General features: G+C 50.6%; 3 non-coding genes and 1 pseudogene across 3 annotated transcripts; all 4 read left to right on the plus strand.

The window, feature by feature from the left end:
• The first annotated feature begins 2,051 nt into the window (after positions 1 to 2,051).
• LOC143999621 (5S ribosomal RNA) lies at positions 2,052 to 2,170 on the plus strand. Its single transcript, XR_013278085.1, has one exon. It is a non-coding gene; the product is annotated as a 5S ribosomal RNA (ribosomal RNA).
• A 6,961-nt stretch (positions 2,171 to 9,131) lies between these two features.
• Positions 9,132 to 9,250, plus strand: LOC143998982 (5S ribosomal RNA). Its single transcript, XR_013277972.1, has one exon. It is a non-coding gene; the product is annotated as a 5S ribosomal RNA (ribosomal RNA).
• Positions 9,251 to 16,332: 7,082 nt separating this feature from the next.
• LOC143999567 (5S ribosomal RNA) lies at positions 16,333 to 16,451 on the plus strand. The gene has a single exon (XR_013278037.1). It is a non-coding gene; the product is annotated as a 5S ribosomal RNA (ribosomal RNA).
• A 3,227-nt stretch (positions 16,452 to 19,678) lies between these two features.
• On the plus strand, positions 19,679 to 19,797 carry LOC143999133 (5S ribosomal RNA; annotated as a pseudogene).
• The last annotated feature ends 3,981 nt before the right edge of the window (positions 19,798 to 23,778 follow it).

The raw sequence follows: 23,778 nt of genomic DNA on the forward strand, positions 1-23,778 counted from the left end.
GGGATGGTGGGAGCCCCTCATAATAAGCAGCCCCAGGAGGAAGTCAGCATAACACAGGGATGGTGGGAGCCCCTCATAATGAGCACAGCAGAGGTACAACCCCAGGAGGAAGTCAGCATAGCACAGGGATGGTGGGAGCCCCTCATAATAAGCAGCCCCAGGAGGAAGTCAGCACAGCACAGGGATGGTGGGAGCCCCTCATTATAAGCAGCCCCAGGAGGAAGTCAGCATAGCACAGGGATGGTGGGAGCCCCTCATAATAAGCAGCCCCAGGAGGAAGTCAGCATAGCACAGGGATGGTGGGAGCCCCTCATAATAAGCATCCCCAGGAGGAGCAGACGAAAACTGGACCAGCGGTGCATGGCAGCAATCCGCTTCTCTCTTTCTCGTCTAATGAAAAGTCGTATTTCGGATAGGAAATTCTTCAATGAAATTTCGTATTTTGGATAAAAACCAAACTTCCATCAGCATCGACTGTCATTATATTGAGGTATATTTTTGCCTTTAAATTCATCGTAACGAACGTTCATACAAGTTAACGATCCTAACGACAATTCGTATTTCGTACGAAACGAAACAGAATTTCGGACACGAAATACGAAGTACGAATTAATTTTAATACGAACCGTAACGGAACAGAACAAAACAAATTTATTGAAGGCGCCCATATCTACGGCCCATCCATTTTCCAGCACTCTCCTCAGCCGTTTTGGTGCCATCACTCCTGCTCTTTAGTTGCCCTTGCGCCAACACATTCCACAGCGCTCTCCAGGCTGGGGGACAGCACGGGAAACACGCACACGGACTGCCAAAGCCAGCGAGAAGCCACAGAGCCGACCCCTCGTCAAACCGGCACCCTGAAGCGGCTAAGGAGTAGGCAGCAGGTTGCCTACAGGAGCGCGGTTTTAGTTTGCGGCTGCCCCAGGCTTGGAGGAAAAGAGGTAATGCGTGCGCTGCTGTTTTTTTTTGGATCCAGCCTACCCAGCGGTCATATAAATATAGGGGAAGGCTGGGTTCGGGTGACCAGGCAGCACTTGCACGAGGCCAACTAGGGTTGCCACCTCATCCCTTTAAACCCAAACACATCTGAATTACACAGGTTCTGAGGCTAATTAAATGCAGATAAGGCAACAAGTGAGTTTAATTACCACCTTAATCAGCCACAGAATCTGTGTAATTCAGATGTGTTTGGATTTAAAGGGATGAGATGGCAACTCAAAGGCCAACATGAAGTGCTACCTTGTAGAGGTAATCCTGGGAAGCCAATCAGTGGTAGTTTGGGTCAGGATATGACCATTGTTCATGTTGAACTGTAATGGCCCAGACTTCTCAGTAAAGTTGCATCAAGTGTTCTAAGCCTGCTCTGAAGTCATTGAAAGGGGTGCATCATGCATGTTGGTCTCCAGGCCTATTGAAAAGAAGTTGGGTGAGTAAGGCGGCACATGTGGGGTATGGAGCAACTCTACAGGAAAAGGTCTACCTAGTGGGCAAGTCAAACAGTTGCTTGACTGCAGCCACTGGTGAGGCATGGTGCCTGGTATAGGTGAGGGGTCCTCCGGTAGCCAGAGGGGTAGATGTACTGGCTCCCTCCCCAGCAGTCAGCTTCCAGTAGCTAGCGGAACAGAAGACAGGTTCTGGAGATCCATGGGCTGGCCACCTGCTACGAGAGCGAAGGCGTAAACAAGTGCGGGCATAAGGCCCCGCGCTACATGCACCCTGCTGCACCTCTTCTTCCTGTGGTGCAAAGCCTTGTCAGCGAAAAGGGTTAAAGTCAGGCCAGGGGAAGCCAGAAAGGAGCATTGGAAGCAAGGCTGAGGATGTGTGTGTGCGTGAGAAGGTGCAGGCAGGAAGAGGTTAAAGAGGGAGCAAAGCAGCAGGAGGCAGGGACGGGGTTGAGGAGAGCAAGCGAGAGAGAGAGAGAGGAGAGACGACAAAGTGTGGTGTGCTGCCATGCTTGTGAAAAGGCACAGCTGATTGTAGTAAAGTCAAGGAAAGGCGGAGCCAGGCTGCCGCTGACAAGTACAAGAGGCTTGAAAGAGACTATGAGCTTTGCCTACGGCCACACCACCCTGAATGCGCCCGCTCTCGTCTGATCTCGGAAGCTAAGCAGGGTTGGGCCTGGTTAGTACTTGGATGGGAGACCGCCTGGGAATACCAGGTGCTGTAGACATGTGCGGTTCGTTTCGTACGAATTTCCCAAAATTCGTACGTTCGGGAGGATCCGAAATACGAATTGCCATGCGTCCGAACTCTGTACGCAATACGAACTTTTGTTTAGGAATTTCGGATTTCGGATTAGTTGTCGTCGCATCGACGACTCAGTCATTATGCTTATTATGAGGGGCTCCCACCATCCCTGTGCTATGCTGACTTCCTCCTGGGGCTGCTTATTATGAGGGGCTCCCACCATCCCTGTGCTATGCTGACTTCCTCCTGGGGCTGCTTATTATGAGGGGCTCCCACCATCCCTGTGCTGTGCTGACTTCCTCCTGGGGCTGTACCTCTGCTGTGCTTATTATGAGGGCCTCCCACCATCCCTGTGCTATGCTGACTTCCTCCTGGGGCTGCTTATTATGAGGGGCTCCCACCATCCCTGTACTGACTTCCTCCTGGGGCTGTACCTCTGCTTTGCTCATTATGAGGGCCTCCCACCATCCCTGTGCTATGCTGACTTCCTCCTGGGGCTGCTTATTATGAGGTGCTCCCACCATCCCTGTGCTGTGCTGACTTCCTCCTGGGTCTGTACCCTCTGCTGTGCTCATTATGAGGGGTTTCCACCATTCCTGTGCTGTGCTGACATACTGAGCACAGCAGAGGTACAGCCCCAGGAGGAAGTCAGCACAGCACAGGGATGGGGGGAGCCCCTCATAATAAGCAGCCCCAGGAGGAAGTCGGCATAGCACAGGGATGGTGGGAGCCCCTCATAATGAGCACAGCAGAGGTACAGCCCCAGGAGGAAGTCAGCACAGCACAGGGATGGTGGGAGCCCCTCATAATAAGCAGCCCCAGGAGGAAGTCAGCATAGCAAAGGGATGGTGGGAGCCCCTCATAATAAGCAGCCCCAGGAGGAAGTCAGCATAGCACAGGGATGGTGGGAGCCCCTCATAATGAGCACAGCAGAGGTACAGCCCCAGGAGGAAGTCAGCACTCCCCCTTGAGCTTGCTCCCTGATTGTGGCTTGCATGTGGATTTTCTGAACATAAGTGGATTTTTTTGAACTAAAGTGGAGAGTTAATAACCAGGAGTTGAAAACAGGAGTTAAGACAGGAGTCTCCAACCTCTATCCTACATCCATCCTCCCCTCCATTTTAAAGATCCCACTGCAAGGGGCAACCAGACAGCTTTCCAGAAATGTCAGGCTGACAGCAAGCCAGATTCACCGGATCAGAGTGTTTTAAGGGGACAACCGCAGCCAGGTAAGCTCGCACCTCCACTCCCCCCCCCCCCCCCCCCAGTGATTGTTCCAGGGACTCTGTCCGACCGCCTACGGGGATCAGGAAGGAATTTTTGCCCCACTGGTGCCTTTGGCTGCTACTGTCAGGGGGTTTTTTGCCTTCCTCTGGAACAACCATAGGTTAGCATACCCCTACCTCCGGCCTCCTTTCCATTTTTTACGCTATCCTAGGACGACTATTCCAGATCACAGCCAGACTTCTTTTCTAAGCGGAGACCTCCACCTTAAGTAAAGGCAGCTGGAACAGCCAGCAACCGAATACAACAACTCCTTCCGCATCCATATAGGCATCCCCTGATGAACTTGCGCGCTAATAGCCTCAAGCACGGCGGCAAGTCTGATACCTAGCCCCACCTCAGGATCAATACCCTGATCAGGATCATCATCTTAGGCCCATAGTACCATCAACAGCATCCACAAACCATGTGCTACTTCAAATACTCAGCTGAAGTTCTGCACAGACTAAGGAACATCAACACCACATTGCCATCTTCCATACAAAAAATACTTCAAAGAGAACAACTATTAAAAACCGGACGACAAGCGGCTCCCAACCACAGGAAGACATCTACTCGACCACTACAATTAGATTGCGCCTTGATTAACGCCAGGTCTGCAGTCAAACATAGACTGGAAGTACACGACTTCATCATTGAGAACAATGTAGATTGTCTCTTCATCACCGAAAGCTGGTTAACCTCTGACTGCAACACCATCCTCACCGAATTGGTGCCGGAAAACTACAGGATCCTAACCAAACACCGGATAGGGAAAAAAGGAGGAGGCCTAGCAGTGATCTTTAAAGGTCACCTGGATCTCACTAAACCATCATCTCAGAACCCAGTGTCTTTTATGGAAACCCTGACGCTACATTTTCAACCAACACCCCATGACACCACTCATATTCTACTGTGCTACAGACCACCGGGACCAAAGTCCAATCTTCTTTCACCCCTCACGGAATCCTTTGCAATGCACACCCTAAAATTCAAAAATTTCCTGGCACTCGGAGATTTCAACCTTTGGGCAAACGAGCCTAAAGACCCCATCGCGACTGCCTGCATCAATCAACTAGAAGAACTGGGTCTACAGCAACTGATAAAGACTCCCACGCATGGGTCAGGACACACCCTGGACCTCATTTTCAAACAGAACATCGACGTCAACATATGCGACAACATAACTCTGCCATGGACGGATCACCACGCCATCAAATTCAAAATCACTACCAACATCACCAACGCAAAACGGAAACCTGTAACAACGCACTGGACCAGATCGCATAAAAAACTGTACTCCGAAGCCTTCAAAACCACTCTGTCCAAAAAAATATCTACAATAACCTTAAACCACTCTACGGAGGAAACACTCAACTCCCTGAACAAGGCATTACTGCAATCAGCAGACTCGGTAGCACCAAAACGCAGGGCTCTCATCAGGAAGAAAAATGCTGGATGGTTTAATAGCTCCCTCTCCGTACTAAAGCAAGAACGCAGAAGAGAGTAAAGAACATGGAGAAGAAATCCCACCGAGGAAAACCTATTTAACTACAAAGGTCTGACAGAGAATTATCGGAAAGCAATCTTCAAAGCCAAAAAGGACCACTTCTCATATACAATCTCAACGGCCGCAAACCAACCACGGGAACTGTTTAAACTGGTTAATCAATCAATGAATCCGGTGTGCCTAGAACCCCCAGAAAGCGAATCCCAGGATTACTGTGACAAACTGTCAGATTTTTTCATCGATAAAGTCAAAACCATCAGGGAAACAATTTGTCAGAAGAAAACATCCGACCCCAGCCAGCAAATACATAAAGAGGATGTCCGCACCAACATACCGCAACCGCCGAAATTTTCACTATCCCCAATTACCGTAGACACCGCAAAAAACATCATTAATAAACTGCGTGACAGTACCTCACCTATTGACATCATCCCCACAAAACTACTGAAAGAATGCTCCGACATCGTGGCTCCAACCATAACCCACCTCATAAACCGATCATTCCACGAAGGGATTGTTCCCAGCATCCTCAAACAAGGCATCGTCAAACCTCTACTCAAGAAACCAAACCTGGACCCTCAGGATCCAAACAACCGTAGGCCAATTACAAGCCTTAACACCATTTCTAAGATCATGGAGAAAGCTGTAGTACATCAGCTACAACTTCACCTGGATACTCACAAACTCCTGGACCCGCTGCAATCAGGCTTCCGCCCGGGTCATGGAACAGAAACAGCTCTCCTCAAGATTTGGGATGACGCCCTCGAAGCGGCAGATGACGGAGAGCCGTGTCTCCTCGTACTGCTAGACCTAAGTGCAGCGTTTGATACAGTAGATCACAATACTCTACTCGTCCGCCTCACAGAAGTAGCCGGAGTCCAAGACATAGATCTCCATTGGTTCGCGTCCTTCCTAGGAAATCGGTCACAGACAGTGAAACTAGGAAAATTCCTCTCCGAAACTCGGGCAGTCACCTGTGGAGTCCCTCAAGGCTCTCCATTGTCACCCGTTCTCTTCAACATTTACATTCGCCCACTCCTTCAAATCATCAGATGCTCAGATCTCTGCTTCCACTCTTACGCTGACGACACGCAACTTTATTTCCGGATCAATGGAAAAAAAGATCACCAACAACAACTTGAAAACTGCCTCAAATCAATAGAGGACTGGATGACCACCAACTCCCTCCAGCTGAACCAATCAAAGACAGAGCTTCTTATCTTACACCCAAATCATAAGCCCGCAACCAAAACCTCCTGGTCTCCACCAACCGTCTTTGGGCAGACTATCTCCCCAAAGACCAAAACGAAGAGTCTCGGGGTTATTTTAGACGCACAAATGTCAATGGATGCGCAAATAGGAGCAGTAGTCAGTGGATCTCACCATCTGCTGCGCATGCTTCGCAGACTCATCCCTTTTATCCCAAAGAATGACAAAGCAGTGGTAGTTGGAACAATCATTAATTCACGACTGGACTACGCAAACTCGCTTTACATAGGATTACCACAATATCAACTTGCGCGATTACAACTGATCCAAAACACGGCGGCAAGGCTGATAACAGGAAAAAAACCCTGGGAATCCATTTCTCCTTCACTGAGGAGCTTACATTGGCTAACCGTAAAAAATCGGATCACGTTCAAGACCCTCTGCCTCACCCACAAATGCGTGCATAGAGAAGCTCCGCAATACCTAATGGAGAAAATAAATCATTACACACCAAACCGCAGTCTTCGATCAGCCAACAAAAACCTCCTCCTCGTGCCCAAAGCCCGGTATAAATCCAAGGGGGATCGGAGATTCGCTGTCCAAGGGCCTCGGCTATGGAATGCTCTACCAATAAACATCCGCCTGGAAGAAAATCACCTGGCTTTTAGGAAAAAACTCAAGACCTTCCTCTTTTAGCAGATGATCAAAGCTCGCCACAGCGCCTAGAGGCGATTCAGTTCGCATTGTGCGCTATATAAGTATTTCATTCATTCATTCATTCATTCAGCACAGCACAGGGATGGTGGGAGCCCCTCATAATAAGCAGCCCCAGGAGGAAGTCAGCATAGCAAAGGGATGGTGGGAGCCCCTCATAATAAGCAGCCCCAGGAGGAAGTCAGCATAACACAGGGATGGTGGGAGCCCCTCATAATGAGCACAGCAGAGGTACAACCCCAGGAGGAAGTCAGCATAGCACAGGGATGGTGGGAGCCCCTCATAATAAGCAGCCCCAGGAGGAAGTCAGCACAGCACAGGGATGGTGGGAGCCCCTCATTATAAGCAGCCCCAGGAGGAAGTCAGCACAGCACAGGGATGGTGGGAGCCCCTCATTATAAGCAGCCCCAGGAGGAAGTCAGCATAGCACAGGGATGGTGGGAGCCCCTCATAATAAGCAGCCCCAGGAGGAAGTCAGCATAGCACAGGGATGGTGGGAGCCCCTCATAATAAGCAGCCCCAGGAGGAGCAGGCGAAAACTGGACCAGCGGTGCATGGCAGCAATCCGCTTCTCTCTTTCTCGTCTAATGAAAAGTCGTATTTCGGATAGGAAATTCTTCAATGAAATTTCGTATTTTGGATAAAAAACAAACTTCCATCAGCATCGACTGTCATTATATTGAGGTATATTTTTGCCTTTAAATTCATCGTAACGAACGTTCATACAAGTTAACGATCCTAACGACAATTCGTATTTCGTACGAAACGAAACAGAATTTCGGACACGAAATACGAAGTACGAATTAATTTTAATACGAACCGTAACGGAACAGAACAAAACAAATTTATTGACGGCGCCCATATCTACGGCCCATCCATTTTCCAGCACTCTCCTCAGCCGTTTTGGTGCCATCACTCCTGCTCTTTAGTTGCCCTTGCGCCAACACATTCCACAGCGCTCTCCAGGCTGGGGGACAGCACGGGAAACACGCACACGGACTGCCAAAGCCAGCGAGAAGCCACAGAGCCGACCCCTCGTCAAACCGGCACCCTAAAGCGGCTAAGGAGTAGGCAGCAGGTTGCCTACAGGAGCGCGGTTTTAGTTTGCGGCTGCCCCAGGCTTGGAGGAAAAGAGGTAATGCGTGCGCTGCTGTTTTTTTTGGATCCAGCCTACCCAGCGGTCATATAAATATAGGGGAAGGCTGGGTTCGGGTGACCAGGCAGCACTTGCACGAGGCCAACTAGGGTTGCCACCTCATCCCTTTAAACCCAAACACATCTGAATTACACAGGTTCTGAGGCTAATTAAATGCAGATAAGGCAACAAGTGAGTTTAATTACCACCTTAATCAGCCACAGAATCTGTGTAATTCAGATGTGTTTGGATTTAAAGGGATGAGATGGCAACTCAAAGGCCAACATGAAGTGCTACCTTGTAGAGGTAATCCTGGGAAGCCAATCAGTGGTAGTTTGGGTCAGGATATGACCATTGTTCATGTTGAACTGTAATGCCCCAGACTTCTCAGTAAAGTTGCATCAAGTGTTCTAAGCCTGCTCTGAAGTCATTGAAAGGGGTGCATCATGCATGTTGGTCTCCAGGCCTATTGAAAAGAAGTTGGGTGAGTAAGGCGGCACATGTGGGGTATGGAGCAACTCTACAGGAAAAGGTCTACCTAGTGGGCAAGTCAAACAGTTGCTTGACTGCAGCCACTGGTGAGGCATGGTGCCTGGTATAGGTGAGGGGTCCTCCGGTAGCCAGGGGGGTAGATGTACTGGCTCCCTCCCCAGCAGTCAGCTTCCAGTAGCTAGCGGAACAGAAGCCAGGTTCTGGAGATCCATGGGCTGGCCACCTGCTACGAGAGCGAAGGCGTAAACAAGTGCGGGCATAAGGCCCCGCGCTACATGCACCCTGCTGCACCTCTTCTTCCTGTGGTGCAAAGCCTTGTCAGCGAAAAGGGTTAAAGTCAGGCCAGGGGAAGCCAGAAAGGAGCATTGGAAGCAAGGCTGAGGATGTGTGTGTGCGTGAGAAGGTGCAGGCAGGAAGAGGTTAAAGAGGGAGCAAAGCAGCAGGAGGCAGGGACGGGGTTGAGGAGAGCAAGCGAGAGAGAGAGAGAGAGAGGAGAGACGACAAAGTGCGGTGTGCTGCCATGCTTGTGAAAAGGCACAGCTGATTGTAGTAAAGTCAAGGAAAGGCAGAGCCAGGCTGCCGCTGACAAGTACAAGAGGCTTGAAAGAGACCATGAGCTTTGCCTACGGCCACACCACCCTGAATGCGCCCGCTCTCGTCTGATCTCGGAAGTTAAGCAGGGTCGGGCCTGGTTAGTACTTGGATGGGAGACCGCCTGGGAATACCAGGTGCTGTAGGCTTTTGCTTTTCTTACAGCAGGGGTCACTCTCCTCTATGCTTCTTTTTACATTCATTTTTACCCAAAGCGCTCTCTCTCTCTCTCTCTCTCTCTCTCTCTCTCTCTCTCGCTCTGCAAGCCCTCCTGCACACCTAGCTCCTACAAAATCACCCGTGCCCAACCAAGCCTCCACTTTTTACAAGCCCACTTCCACAATCTCATCCCTTCTTTCAAAAATACACTTTCTTCTCTCTACCTCCCTCCCTGAGGAGATTGCCACGTATCCAGTCCCCTATGGCAGCAAAACAACGGCCAGACGCAACCCCCACCAAGCTAGCCCCCATCCTACATTCTGCTTAGGCTCCACGGCCCGGTAGACATGTGCGGTTCGTTTCGTACGAATTTCCCAAAATTCGTACGTTCGGGAGGATCCGAAATACGAATTGCCATGCGTCCGAACTCTGTACGCAATACGAACTTTTGTTTAGGAATTTCGGATTTCGGATTAGTTGTCGTCGCATCGACGACTCAGTCATTATGCTTATTATGAGGGGCTCCCACCATCCCTGTGCTATGCTGACTTCCTCCTGGGGCTGCTTATTATGAGGGGCTCCCACCATCCCTGTGCTATGCTGACTTCCTCCTGGGGCTGCTTATTATGAGGGGCTCCCACCATCCCTGTGCTGTGCTGACTTCCTCCTGGGGCTGTACCTCTGCTGTGCTTATTATGAGGGCCTCCCACCATCCCTGTGCTATGCTGACTTCCTCCTGGGGCTGCTTATTATGAGGGGCTCCCACCATCCCTGTACTGACTTCCTCCTGGGGCTGTACCTCTGCTTTGCTCATTATGAGGGCCTCCCACCATCCCTGTGCTATGCTGACTTCCTCCTGGGGCTGCTTATTATGAGGTGCTCCCACCATCCCTGTGCTGTGCTGACTTCCTCCTGGGTCTGTACCCTCTGCTGTGCTCATTATGAGGGGTTTCCACCATTCCTGTGCTGTGCTGACATACTGAGCACAGCAGAGGTACAGCCCCAGGAGGAAGTCAGCACAACACAGGGATGGGGGGAGCCCCTCATAATAAGCAGCCCCAGGAGGAAGTCGGCATAGCACAGGGATGGTGGGAGCCCCTCATAATGAGCACAGCAGAGGTACAGCCCCAGGAGGAAGTCAGCACTCCCCCTTGAGCTTGCTCCCTGATTGTGGCTTGCATGTGGATTTTCTGAACATAAGTGGATTTTTTTGAACTAAAGTGGAGAGTTAATAACCAGGAGTTGAAAACAGGAGTTAAGACAGGAGTCTCCAACCTCTATCCTACATCCATCCTCCCCTCCATTTTAAAGATCCCACTGCAAGGGGCAACCAGACAGCTTTCCAGAAATGTCAGGCTGACAGCAAGCCAGATTCACCGGATCAGAGTGTTTTAAGGGGACAACCGCAGCCAGGTAAGCTCGCACCTCCACTCCCCCCCCCCCCCCCCCCCCAGTGATTGTTCCAGGGACTCTGTCCGACCGCCTACGGGGATCAGGAAGGAATTTTTGCCCCACTGGTGCCTTTGGCTGCTACTGTCAGGGGGTTTTTTGCCTTCCTCTGGAACAACCATAGGTTAGCATACCCCTACCTCCGGCCTCCTTTCCATTTTTTACGCTATCCTAGGACGACTATTCCAGATCACAGCCAGACTTCTTTTCTAAGCGGAGACCTCCACCTTAAGTAAAGGCAGCTGGAACAGCCAGCAACCGAATACAACAACTCCTTCCGCATCCATATAGGCATCCCCTGATGAACTTGCGCGCTAATAGCCTCAAGCACGGCGGCAAGTCTGATACCTAGCCCCACCTCAGGATCAATACCCTGATCAGGATCATCATCTTAGGCCCATAGTACCATCAACAGCATCCACAAACCATGTGCTACTTCAAATACTCAGCTGAAGTTCTGCACAGACTAAGGAACATCAACACCACATTGCCATCTTCCATACAAAAAATACTTCAAAGAGAACAACTATTAAAAACCGGACGACAAGCGGCTCCCAACCACAGGAAGACATCTACTCGACCACTACAATTAGATTGCGCCTTGATTAACGCCAGGTCTGCAGTCAAACATAGACTGGAAGTACACGACTTCATCATTGAGAACAATGTAGATTGTCTCTTCATCACCGAAAGCTGGTTAACCTCTGACTGCAAAACCATCCTCACCGAATTGGTGCCGGAAAACTACAGGATCCTAACCAAACACCGGATAGGGAAAAAAGGAGGAGGCCTAGCAGTGATCTTTAAAGGTCACCTGGATCTCACTAAACCATCATCTCAGAACCCAGTGTCTTTCATGGAAACCCTGACGCTACATTTTCAACCAACACCCCATGACACCACTCATATTCTACTGTGCTACAGACCACCGGGACCAAAGTCCAATCTTCTTTCACCCCTCACGGAATCCTTTGCAATGCACACCCTAAAATTCAAAAATTTCCTGGCACTCGGAGATTTCAACCTTTGGGCAAACGAGCCTAAAGACCCCATCGCGACTGCCTGCATCAATCAACTAGAAGAACTGGGTCTACAGCAACTGATAAAGACTCCCACGCATGGGTCAGGACACACCCTGGACCTCATTTTCAAACAGAACATCGACGTCAACATATGCGACAACATAACTCTGCCATGGACGGATCACCACGCCATCAAATTCAAAATCACTACCAACATCACCAACGCAAAACGGAAACCTGTAACAACGCACTGGACCAGATCGCATAAAAAACTGTACTCCGAAGCCTTCAAAACCACTCTGTCCAAAAAAATATCTACAATAACCTTAAACCATTCTACGGAGGAAACACTCAACTCCCTGAACAAGGCATTACTGCAATCAGCAGACTCGGTAGCACCAAAACGCAGGGCTCTCATCAGGAAGAAAAATGCTGGATGGTTTAATAGCTCCCTCTCCGTACTAAAGCAAGAACGCAGAAGAGCGGAAAGAACATGGAGAAGAAATCCCACCGAGGAAAACCTATTTAACTACAAAGGTCTGACAGAGAATTATCGGAAAGCAATCTTCAAAGCCAAAAAGGACCACTTCTCATATACAATCTCAACGGCCGCAAACCAACCACGGGAACTGTTTAAACTGGTTAATCAATCAATGAATCCGGTGTGCCTAGAACCCCCAGAAAGCGAATCCCAGGATTACTGTGACAAACTGTCAGATTTTTTCATCGATAAAGTCAAAACCATCAGGGAAACAATTTGTCAGAAGAAAACATCCGACCCCAGCCAGCAAATACATAAAGAGGATGTCTGCACCAACATACCGCAACCGCCGAAATTTTCACTATCCCCAATTACCATAGACACCGCAAAAAACATCATTAATAAACTGCGTGACAGTACCTCACCTATTGACATCATCCCCACAAAACTACTGAAAGAATGCTCCGACATCGTGGCTCCAACCATAACCCACCTCATAAACCGATCATTCCACAAAGGGATTGTTCCCAGCATCCTCAAACAAGGCATCGTCAAACCTCTACTCAAGAAACCAAACCTGGACCCTCAGGATCCAAACAACCGTAGGCCAATTACAAGCCTTAACACCATTTCTAAGATCATGGAGAAAGCTGTAGTACATCAGCTACAACTTCACCTGGATACTCACAAACTCCTGGACCCGCTGCAATCAGGCTTCCGCCCGGGTCATGGAACAGAAACAGCTCTCCTCAAGATTTGGGATGACGCCCTCGAAGCGGCAGATGACGGAGAGCCGTGTCTCCTCGTACTGCTAGACCTAAGTGCAGCGTTTGATACAGTAGATCACAATACTCTACTCGTCCGCCTCACAGAAGTAGCCGGAGTCCAAGACATAGATCTCCATTGGTTCGCGTCCTTCCTAGGAAATCGGTCACAGACAGTGAAACTAGGAAAATTCCTCTCCGAAACTCGGGCAGTCACCTGTGGAGTCCCTCAAGGCTCTCCATTGTCACCCGTTCTCTTCAACATTTACATTCGCCCACTCCTTCAAATCATCAGATGCTCAGATCTCTGCTTCCACTCTTACGCTGACGACACGCAACTTTATTTCCGGATCAATGGAAAAAAAGATCACCAACAACAACTTGAAAACTGCCTCAAATCAATAGAGGACTGGATGACCACCAACTCCCTCCAGCTGAACCAATCAAAGACAGAGCTTCTTATCTTACACCCAAATCATAAGCCCGCAACCAAAACCTCCTGGTCTCCACCAACCGTCTTTGGGCAGACTATCTCCCCAAAGACCAAAGCGAAGAGTCTCGGGGTTATTTTAGACGCACAAATGTCAATGGATGCGCAAATAGGAGCAGTAGTCAGTGGATCTCACCATCTGCTGCGCATGCTTCGCAGACTCATCCCTTTTATCCCAAAGAATGACAAAGCAGTGGTAGTTGGAACAATCATTAATTCACGACTGGACTACGCAAACTCGCTTTACATAGGATTACCACAAAATCAACTTGCGTGATTACAACTGATCCAAAACACGGCGGCAAGGCTGATAACAGGAAAAAAACCCTGGGAATCCATTTCTCCTTCACTGAGGAGCTTACATTGGCTAACCGTAAAAAATCGGATCACGTTCAAGACCCTTTGCCTCACCCACAAATGCGTGCATAGAGAAGCTCCGCAATACCTAATGGAGAAAATAAATCATTACACACCAAACCGCAGTCTTCGATCAGCCAACAAAAACCTCCTCCTCGTGCCCAAAGCCCGGTATAAATCCAAGGGGGATCGGAGATTCGCTGTCCAAGGGCCTCGGCTATGGAATACTCTACCAATAAACATCCGCCTGGAAGAAAATCACCTGGCTTTTAGGAAAAAACTCAAGACCTTCCTCTTTTAGCAGATGATCAAAGCTCGCCACAGCGCCTAGAGGCGATTCAGTTCGCATTGTGCGCTATATAAGTATTTCATTCATTCATTCATTCATTCAGCACAGCACAGGGATGGTGGGAGCCCCTCATAATAAGCAGCCCCAGGAGGAAGTCAGCATAGCAAAGGGATGGTGGGAGCCCCTCATAATAAGCAGCCCCAGGAGGAAGTCAGCATAACACAGGGATGGTGGGAGCCCCTCATAATGAGCACAGCAGAGGTACAACCCCAGGAGGAAGTCAGCATAGCACAGGGATGGTGGGAGCCCCTCATAATAAGCAGCCCCAGGAGGAAGTCAGCACAGCACAGGGATGGTGGGAGCCCCTCATTATAAGCAGCCCCAGGAGGAAGTCAGCACAGCACAGGGATGGTGGGAGCCCCTCATTATAAGCAGCCCCAGGAGGAAGTCAGCATAGCACAGGGATGGTGGGAGCCCCTCATAATAAGCAGCCCCAGGAGGAGCAGGCGAAAACTGGACCAGCGGTGCATGGCAGCAGTCCGCTTCTCTCTTTCTCGTCTAATGAAAAGTCGTATTTCGGATAGGAAATTCTTCAATGAAATTTCGTATTTTGGATAAAAACCAAACTTCCATCAGCATCGACTGTCATTATATTGAGGTATATTTTTGCCTTTAAATTCATCGTAACGAACGTTCATACAAGTTAACGATCCTAACGACAATTCGTATTTCGTACGAAACGAAACAGAATTTCGGACACGAAATACGAAGTACGAATTAATTTTAATACGAACCGTAACGGAACAGAACAAAACAAATTTATTGACGGCGCCCATATCTACGGCCCATCCATTTTCCAGCACTCTCCTCAGCCGTTTTGGTGCCATCACTCCTGCTCTTTAGTTGCCCTTGCGCCAACACATTCCACAGCGCTCTCCAGGCTGGGGGACAGCACGGGAAACACGCACACGGACTGCCAAAGCCAGCGAGAAGCCACAGAGCCGACCCCTCGTCAAACCGGCACCCTAAAGCGGCTAAGGAGTAGGCAGCAGGTTGCCTACAGGAGCGCGGTTTTAGTTTGCAGCTGCCCCAGGCTTGGAGGAAAAGAGGTAATGCGTGCGCTGCTGTTTTTTTTGGATCCAGCCTACCCAGCGGTCATATAAATATAGGGGAAGGCTGGGTTCGGGTGACCAGGCAGCACTTGCACGAGGCCAACTAGGGTTGCCACCTCATCCCTTTAAACCCAAACACATCTGAATTACACAGGTTCTGAGGCTAATTAAATGCAGATAAGGCAACAAGTGAGTTTAATTACCACCTTAATCAGCCACAGAATCTGTGTAATTCAGATGTGTTTGGATTTAAAGGGATGAGATGGCAACTCAAAGGCCAACATGAAGTGCTACCTTGTAGAGGTAATCCTGGGAAGCCAATCAGTGGTAGTTTGGGTCAGGATATGACCATTGTTCATGTTGAACTGTAATGCCCCAGACTTCTCAGTAAAGTTGCATCAAGTGTTCTAAGCCTGCTCTGAAGTCATTGAAAGGGGTGCATCATGCATGTTGGTCTCCAGGCCTATTGAAAAGAAGTTGGGTGAGTAAGGCGGCACATGTGGGGTATGGAGCAACTCTACAGGAAAAGGTCTACCTAGTGGGCAAGTCAAACAGTTGCTTGACTGCAGCCACTGGTGAGGCATGGTGCCTGGTATAGGTGAGGGGTCCTCCGGTAGCCAGGGGGGTAGATGTACTGGCTCCCTCCCCAGCAGTCAGCTTCCAGTAGCTAGCGGAACAGAAGCCAGGTTCTGGAGATCCATGGGCTGGCCACCTGCTACGAGAGCGAAGGCGTAAACAAGTGCGGGCATAAGGCCCCGCGCTACATGCACCCTGCTGCACCTCTTCTTCCTGTGGTGCAAAGCCTTGTCAGCGAAAAGGGTTAAAGTCAGGCCAGGGGAAGCCAGAAAGGAGCATTGGAAGCAAGGCTGAGGATGTGTGTGTCCGTGAGAAGGTGCAGGCAGGAAGAGGTTAAAGAGGGAGCAAAGCAGCAGGAGGCAGGGACGGGGTTGAGGAGAGCAAGCGAGAGAGAGAGAGAGAGGAGAGACGACAAAGTGCGGTGTGCTGCCATGCTTGTGAAAAGGCACAGCTGATTGTAGTAAAGTCAAGGAAAGGCGGAGCCAGGCTGCCGCTGACAAGTACAAGAGGCTTGAAAGAGAGCATGAGCTTTGCCTACGGCCACACCACCCTGAATGCGCCCGCTCTCGTCTGATCTCGGAAGCTAAGCAGGGTCGGGCCTGGTTAGTACTTGGATGGGAGACCGCCTGGGAATACCAGGTGCTGTAGGCTTTTGCTTTTACCCCAGCAGGGGTCACTCTCCTCTATGCTTCTTTTTACATTCATTTTTACCCAAAGCGCTCTCTCTCTCTCTCTCTCTCTCTCTCTGCAAGCCCTCCTGCACACCTAGCTCCTACAAAATCACCCGTGCCCAACCAAGCCTCCACTTTTTACAAGCCCACTTCCACAATCTCATCCCTTCTTTCAAAAATACACTTTCTTCTCTCTACCTCCCTCCCTGAGGAGATTGCCACGTATCCAGTCCCCTATGGCAGCAAAACAACGGCCAGACGCAACCCCCACCAAGCTAGCCCCCATCCTACATTCTGCTTAGGCTCCACGGCCCGGTAGACATGTGCGGTTCGTTTCGTACGAATTTCCCAAAATTCGTACGTTCGGGAGGATCCGAAATACGAATTGCCATGCGTCCGAACTCTGTACGCAATACGAACTTTTGTTTAGGAATTTCGGATTTCGGATTAGTTGTCGTCGCATCGACGACTCAGTCATTATGCTTATTATGAGGGGCTCCCACCATCCCTGTGCTATGCTGACTTCCTCCTGGGGCTGCTTATTATGAGGGGCTCCCACCATCCCTGTGCTATGCTGACTTCCTCCTGGGGCTGCTTATTATGAGGGGCTCCCACCATCCCTGTGCTGTGCTGACTTCCTCCTGGGGCTGTACCTCTGCTGTGCTTATTATGAGGGCCTCCCACCATCCCTGTGCTATGCTGACTTCCTCCTGGGGCTGCTTATTATGAGGGGCTCCCACCATCCCTGTACTGACTTCCTCCTGGGGCTGTACCTCTGCTTTGCTCATTATGAGGGCCTCCCACCATCCCTGTGCTATGCTGACTTCCTCCTGGGGCTGCTTATTAGGAGGTGCTCCCACCATCCCTGTGCTGTGCTGACTTCCTCCTGGGTCTGTACCCTCTGCTGTGCTCATTATGAGGGGTTTCCACCATTCCTGTGCTGTGCTGACATACTGAGCACAGCAGAGGTACAGCTCCAGGAGGAAGTCAGCACAGCACAGGGATGGGGGGAGCCCCTCATAATAAGCAGCCCCAGGAGGAAGTCGGCATAGCACAGGGATGGTGGGAGCCCCTCATAATGAGCACAGCAGAGGTACAGCCCCAGGAAGAAGTCAGCACAGCACAGGGATGGTGGGAGCCCCTCATAATAAGCAGCCCCAGGAGGAAGTCAGCATAGCAAAGGGATGGTGGGAGCCCCTCATAATAAGCAGCCCCAGGAGGAAGTCAGCATAGCACAGGGATGGTGGGAGCCCCTCATAATGAGCACAGCAGAGGTACAACCCCAGGAGGAAGTCAGCATAGCACAGGGATGGTGGGGGCCCCTCATAATAAGCAGCCCCAGGAGGAAGTCAGCACAGCACAGGGATGGTGGGAGCCCCTCATTATAAGCAGCCCCAGGAGGAAGTCAGAATAGCACAGGGATGGTGGGAGCCCCTCATAATAAGCAGCCCCAGGAGGAAGTCAGCATAGCACAGGGATGGTGGGAGCCCCTCATAATAAGCAGCCCCAGGAGGAGCAGGCAAAAACTGGACCAGCGGTGCATGGCAGCAATACGCTTCTCTCTTTCTCATCGAATGAAAAGTCGTATTTCGGATAGGAAATTCTTCAATGAAATTTCGACTGTCATTATATTGAGGTATATTTTTGCCTTTAAATTCATCGTAACGAACGTTCATACAAGTTAACGATCCTAACGACAATTCGTATTTCGTACGAAACTAAACAGAATTTCGGACACGAAATACGAAGTACGAATTAATTTTAATACGAACCGTAACGGAACAGAACAAAACAAATTTATTGACGGCGCCCATATCTACGGCCCATCCATTTTCCAGCACTCTCCTCAGCCGTTTTGGTGCCATCACTCCTGCTCTTTAGTTGCCCTTGCGCCAACACATTCCACAGCGCTCTCCAGGCTGGGGGACAGCACGAGAAACACGCACGCGGACTGCCAAAGCCAGCGAGAAGCCACAGAGCTGACCCGTCGTCAAAACCGGCACCCTGAAGCCGCTAAGGTGTAGGCAGCAGGTTGCCTACAGGAGCGCGGTTTTAGTTTGCGGCTGCCCCAGGCTTGGAGGGAAAGAGGTAATGCGTGCGCTGCTGGTTTTTTTGGATCCAGCCTACCCACCGGTCCTATAAATATAGGGGAAGGCTGGGTTTTGGGGGATCAGGCAGCAGTTGCACAAGGCCAACTAGAGTTGCCACCTCATCCCTTTAAACCCAAACACATCTGAATTACACAGGCTCTGAGGCTAATTAAATGCAGATAAGGCAACAAGTGAGTTTAATTACCACCTTAATCAGCCACAGAATCTGTGTAATTCAGATGTGTTTGGATTTAAAGGGATGAGATGGCAACTCAAAGGCCAACATGAAGTGCTACCTTGTAGAGGTAATCCTGGGAAGCCAATCAGTGGTAGTTTGGGTGAGGATATGACCATTGTTCACGTTGAACTGTAATGGCCCAGACTTATCGGTAAAGTTGCATCAAGTGTTCTAAGCCTGCTCTGAAGTCATTGAAAGGGGTGCATCATGCATGTTGGTCTCCAGGCCTATTGAAAAGAAGTTGGGTGAGTAAGGCGGCACATGTGGGGTATGGAGCAACTCTACAGGAAAAGGTCTACCTAGTGGGCAAGTCAAGCAGTTGCTTGACTGCAGCCACTGGTGAGGCATGGTGCCTGGTATAGGTGAGGGGTCCTCCGGTAGCCAGGGGGGTAGATGTACTGGCTCCCTCCCCAGCAGTCAGCTTCCAGTAGCTAGCGGAACAGAAGCCAGGTTCTGGAGATCCATGGGCTGGCCACCTGCTACGAGAGCGAAGGCGTAAACAAGTGCGGGCATAAGGCCCCGCGCTACATGCACCCTGCTGCACCTCTTCCTCCTGTGGTGCAAAGCCTTGTCAGCGAAAAGGGTTAAAGTCAGGCCAGGGGAATCCAGAAAGGAGCATTGGAAGCAAGGCTGAGGATGTGTGTGTGCGTGAGAAGGTGCAGGCAGGAAGAGGTTAAAGAGGGAGCAAAGCAGCAGGAGGCAAGGATGGGGTTGAGGAGAGCAAGCGAGAGAGAGAGAGAGAGAGAGAGAGAGAGATGACAAAGTGTGGTGTGCTGCCATGCTTGTGAAAAGGCACAGCTGATTGTAGTAAAGTCAAGGAAAGGTGGAGCCAGGCTGCCGCTGACAAGTACAAGAGGCTTGAAAGAGAGCATGAGCTTTGCCTACGGCCACACCACCCTGAATGCGCCCGCTCTCGTCTGATCTCGGAAGCTAAGCAGGGTCGGGACTGGTTAGTACTTGGATGGGAGACCGCCTGGGAATACCCATAGGGGAATATCCTATAGGGGAAGGCTGGGTTTCGGGGGGATCAGGCAGCACTTGCACGAGGCAAACTAGGGTTGCCACCTCATCCCTTTAAACCCAAACACATCTGAATTACACAGGTTCTGAGGCTAATTAAATGCAGATAAGGCAACAAGTGAGTTTAATTACCACCTTAATCAGCCACAGTGTTATTGCTTGGATCGCCTGTTGGTGTCACTGTTTCTTTTGCCATCAAAAGTTGCAGTTCTAGTGGTCACCAGCGGGTGTCTCCCAGCAAATGGACATTCTAGTGATCTAGCTGCACCTGATGTGGAATCGCTGGGAGTATATAAGCCCGCCCTTCACTGAGGCTCAGTGCTTCAGAATTGCTTCCTGCAAGCCTTGTCCCTGCCTGATCTGATCTGTTGCCAGAAACCTGTTCCTGATCTGCCCTGGACCTGGTTCCTGAGACTTGTCCCCTGATTCCTGCCTTGGCTCCCCTTGCTTCTGCTTCCTCCACCTGGCCTCCTGTTCCCCTTGTCGCTCATCCCTACCTTGTTATATATGTGTTCCCTTTCATAGTTTCATATTTAGTAAGGTTGAATAAAGACACCAGTCCATCCAGTGCAACCTGAGTGAGTGTCTACAATTGTCCCTATCCCTGTACATTGTACACTCACATTGGTCCCTACCCTCAAGGAGCCCACAATCCAAGATCCCCATTCATATACTAGGTCCAATTTTCTTACCTGCATGTCTTTGGTTTGTGGGAGGAAACCAGAGTACCTAGAGAAAACACATGCAAACTCCAGGCAGGTAGTGTCATGGTTGGGATTTGAACCAGCGACCCTTCTTTCTGCTAGATGAGAGTGCTAAACACTACACCACTGTGCTGCCCATCGCAGTGCATTGCTGGCTCATGATTGGCCAAGCATGCACTGTGACCCCCGCATGCATGGCCAATCACAGCGCCGGCAGCAAGGAGAGCCATGATTGGCCACAGGCAGGATACCTGTGGCCAATCATAGCTCAGGCTGTGTAGTACACGCCCCACACTATATAAGACCGCCAGCGTGGCGGCTTTGTGTAGTGTGTTGGCCTCTGTAGGAGTTAGTGGGTGTCCTCTGTATACCTTCAACACAGTATACACCGTTCATTATCGGGCGATTTTGCGTTCTTGCTCTTCTGTAATTGAGCTGTTAGCAATCTGCAGGAGTTTGTTCCTGTTGACAGCGGTATACACTGTTATATCCACCTATATAGATAGCTATATTGCTCTTTTGTAATAGAGCTTGCAGTCAGTTGTAGGAGATTTTGCGTGCCCTGACCGCAGTATATACCATTATATCCACCTATATAGCTCTTCTCTAATTGAGCCATCTGCAGGAGTTAGTGGGTGTTGTGTGCCTCCAGCACAATATACACTACCCAATTGCTGGTTTTCCCATCTCCCTTCAGGCCATTACCATGTCTGGAAGGCCAACAAGGAGAGGCAGACAGGCGCGAGCTGATAAAAGAGGGCAAGCAGGCTCTGTGTCTAGAGACAACAGTGCTGGTCGTGGACGCGGTGCATCGTCATCATCAGCACGTGGCCATGGGACACGCTTGCCCTTCTTTACGGCAGCTGGACGTGTTGAGCCACATCATGCCGAAGACTTGGTAGAGTGGATGACCAAGCCCTCTTCATCCTCCTCATCCTCTCTCACCCAGTCTCAGGGTACTAGCAAAGCAGCTGCCAACGCATCATCTTCCCTCGTCTCAATGTCATCATCAGTGACTCCTTCCCTAGACCCACCACGTCCTCCTGAGGAGTCTCCTGAACTCTTTGAGCACAGTGTTGGGTACATGCTCCAGGAGGATGCCCAGTGTTTTGTAGGCTCTGATGATGATACTCGGCTAGAGGAAGGAAGTAGCGTGAGCGCAGAGAGAGGATGCTCAAGAAGGACAGCAATCTGGCAGTCATGTTCCACAAGCTGCAGCATACTGCCAGGTTTGCTCCAGCGATGAAGATGGAGGGGATGATGAAGGTACTGACTCCACGTGGGTGCCTGGTAGGAGAGAGGAGGAGGCACATGTCCAACGAGGCAGGATGCCTTCCGGGGGCCAGCTTAGGGGCAGCACACCGACTGAATCACACCGCAGAGCTCCGCCTGTGCAGGGCGCTGCCTCTGCGCGTTATTCTAAAAGTTCTTTGGTGTGGGCCTTTTTTGAGACGAGTGCATCAGATCGCACCGCTGCTATTTGCAACATATGTCTCAAGCGTATCTCGCGTGGCCAAAACATCAGCCGCTTGGGCACCACATGCTTGACCAGACATATGTTGACCTGCCATGCAGCTCATTGGCAAGCGTACCTCAAAGACCCACACCAAAGAACAAAGCGGACCTCTCCTTGCTCCTCATCAGCTTGCATCTCCAACCCCACTAGACCTTCAGTCCTCTCTGAAACCTGCTCTGAGAGGAATGAAGGTGTAAAATTAGGTGTGTTACAGCCAAGTGCTTCCGGGCACTCTTCTAGCAGTACACCCACGTCCGATTATAGCAGGCAAATGTCCCTGCCCCAGCTGCTGGACCGTCGAAAGAAGTTCACTCCCAGCCATCCACATGCCCAGCGGTTGAATGCTAGCTTGGCTAAATTGCTAGCACTTCAACTGCTGCCTTTTCAGTTGGTAGACTCGGCCCCCTTCCATGAGTTTGTACAATGTGCGGTTCCTCAGTGGCAGGTCCCCAAACGCCACTTTTTCTCACGGAAGGCGATTCCGGCTCTCTACCGGCATGTGGAAGGCAATGTCCTTGCCTCGCTGGACAGGGCGGTCAGCGGTAAGGTGCATATTACCGCTGACTCATGGTCCAGCAGGCATGGACAGGGACGTTACCTGTCTTTCGCGGCCCATTGGGTCACTCTTCTGGCAGCTGGGAAGGATGCAGGACAAGGTGCAGTAGTGTTGGAGGTTGTTCCGCCACCACGCCTCCAAAATGCTACTATTGGTTGTGACACACCTCTCTCCTCCACCCCCTGCTCTTCTTCTTCCTCCATGGCCTCTTCCAGTGCTCTGTCCTTAGAACCAGCGGTGCTCCGTAAGGCGTTCCAGGGGCTATGTAAGTATGCAGGCAAAACGATGCCATGCCGTGCTTGCACTGGTTTGTTTGGGGGACAGGAGCCACACTGGGGCAGATGTTTTGTCAGCTCTGCAGGGGCAGGCCGAGAGGTGGTTGACGCCACGCCAGCTTAAGCCAGGAATGGTGGTTTGCGACAATGGCACCAACCTCCTCTCCGCCCTCCGACAGGGACAACTGACCCATGTGCCCTGTGTGGCTCACGTCCTTAACCTGGTGGTGCAGCGGGTTCTTGGGCAGGTACCCGGGCTTACAGGATGTCCTGAAGCAGGCCAGGAAAGTTTGTGTGCATTTCCGCTGATCATTTAATGCCTGTGCTCGGCTGGCTGAGCTCCAAAAGGAGTTGAACCTGCCCAAGAACCGCCTTATATGTGACATGCCGACCAGGTGGAACTCAACGTTGGCCATGCTGCAGAGGCTGAACACGCAGCAGAGGGCCATCAATGAGTACCTGTGCGACTACGGCACCAGGACAGGGTCAGGGGAGCTCGGTTTTTTCTCACCACGCCAGTGGGGCATGATCAGGGATGCATGCACTGTCCTGTCACTGTTTGAGGAGGCCACAAGGATGGTGAGCAGTGACAGTGCATGCATCAGTGACACTGTACCTCTTGTCCACCTCTTGGAGCATACGCTGCATGGAATAATGGACAGGGCACTTGAGGCAGAACAGAGGCAGGAATAGGAGGACTTCCTTGCCTCTCAAGGCTCCCTTTACCCAGACAGTGTTCCTGCTGTGCCACCCATCACACAGGAAGAGGATGAGGAGGAGGAGGATGATTGTGTCAGCATGGAGGTGGAGGCTGGCACTCAGCATCAGCAGCAGTCTTGTAGGGATGATTTACAGTCCCAAGAAACCCGTGGACTTGTACGTGGCTGGGAGGAGGTAGCTGCGGATCA

The sequence above is a fragment of the Lithobates pipiens genome, unplaced genomic scaffold (assembly GCF_037356315.1).
Source record: "Lithobates pipiens isolate NorthernLeopardFrog02 unplaced genomic scaffold, aLitPip1_a1.2 Scaffold_19, whole genome shotgun sequence".
NCBI classification, from domain to species: domain Eukaryota; kingdom Metazoa; phylum Chordata; class Amphibia; order Anura; family Ranidae; genus Lithobates; species Lithobates pipiens.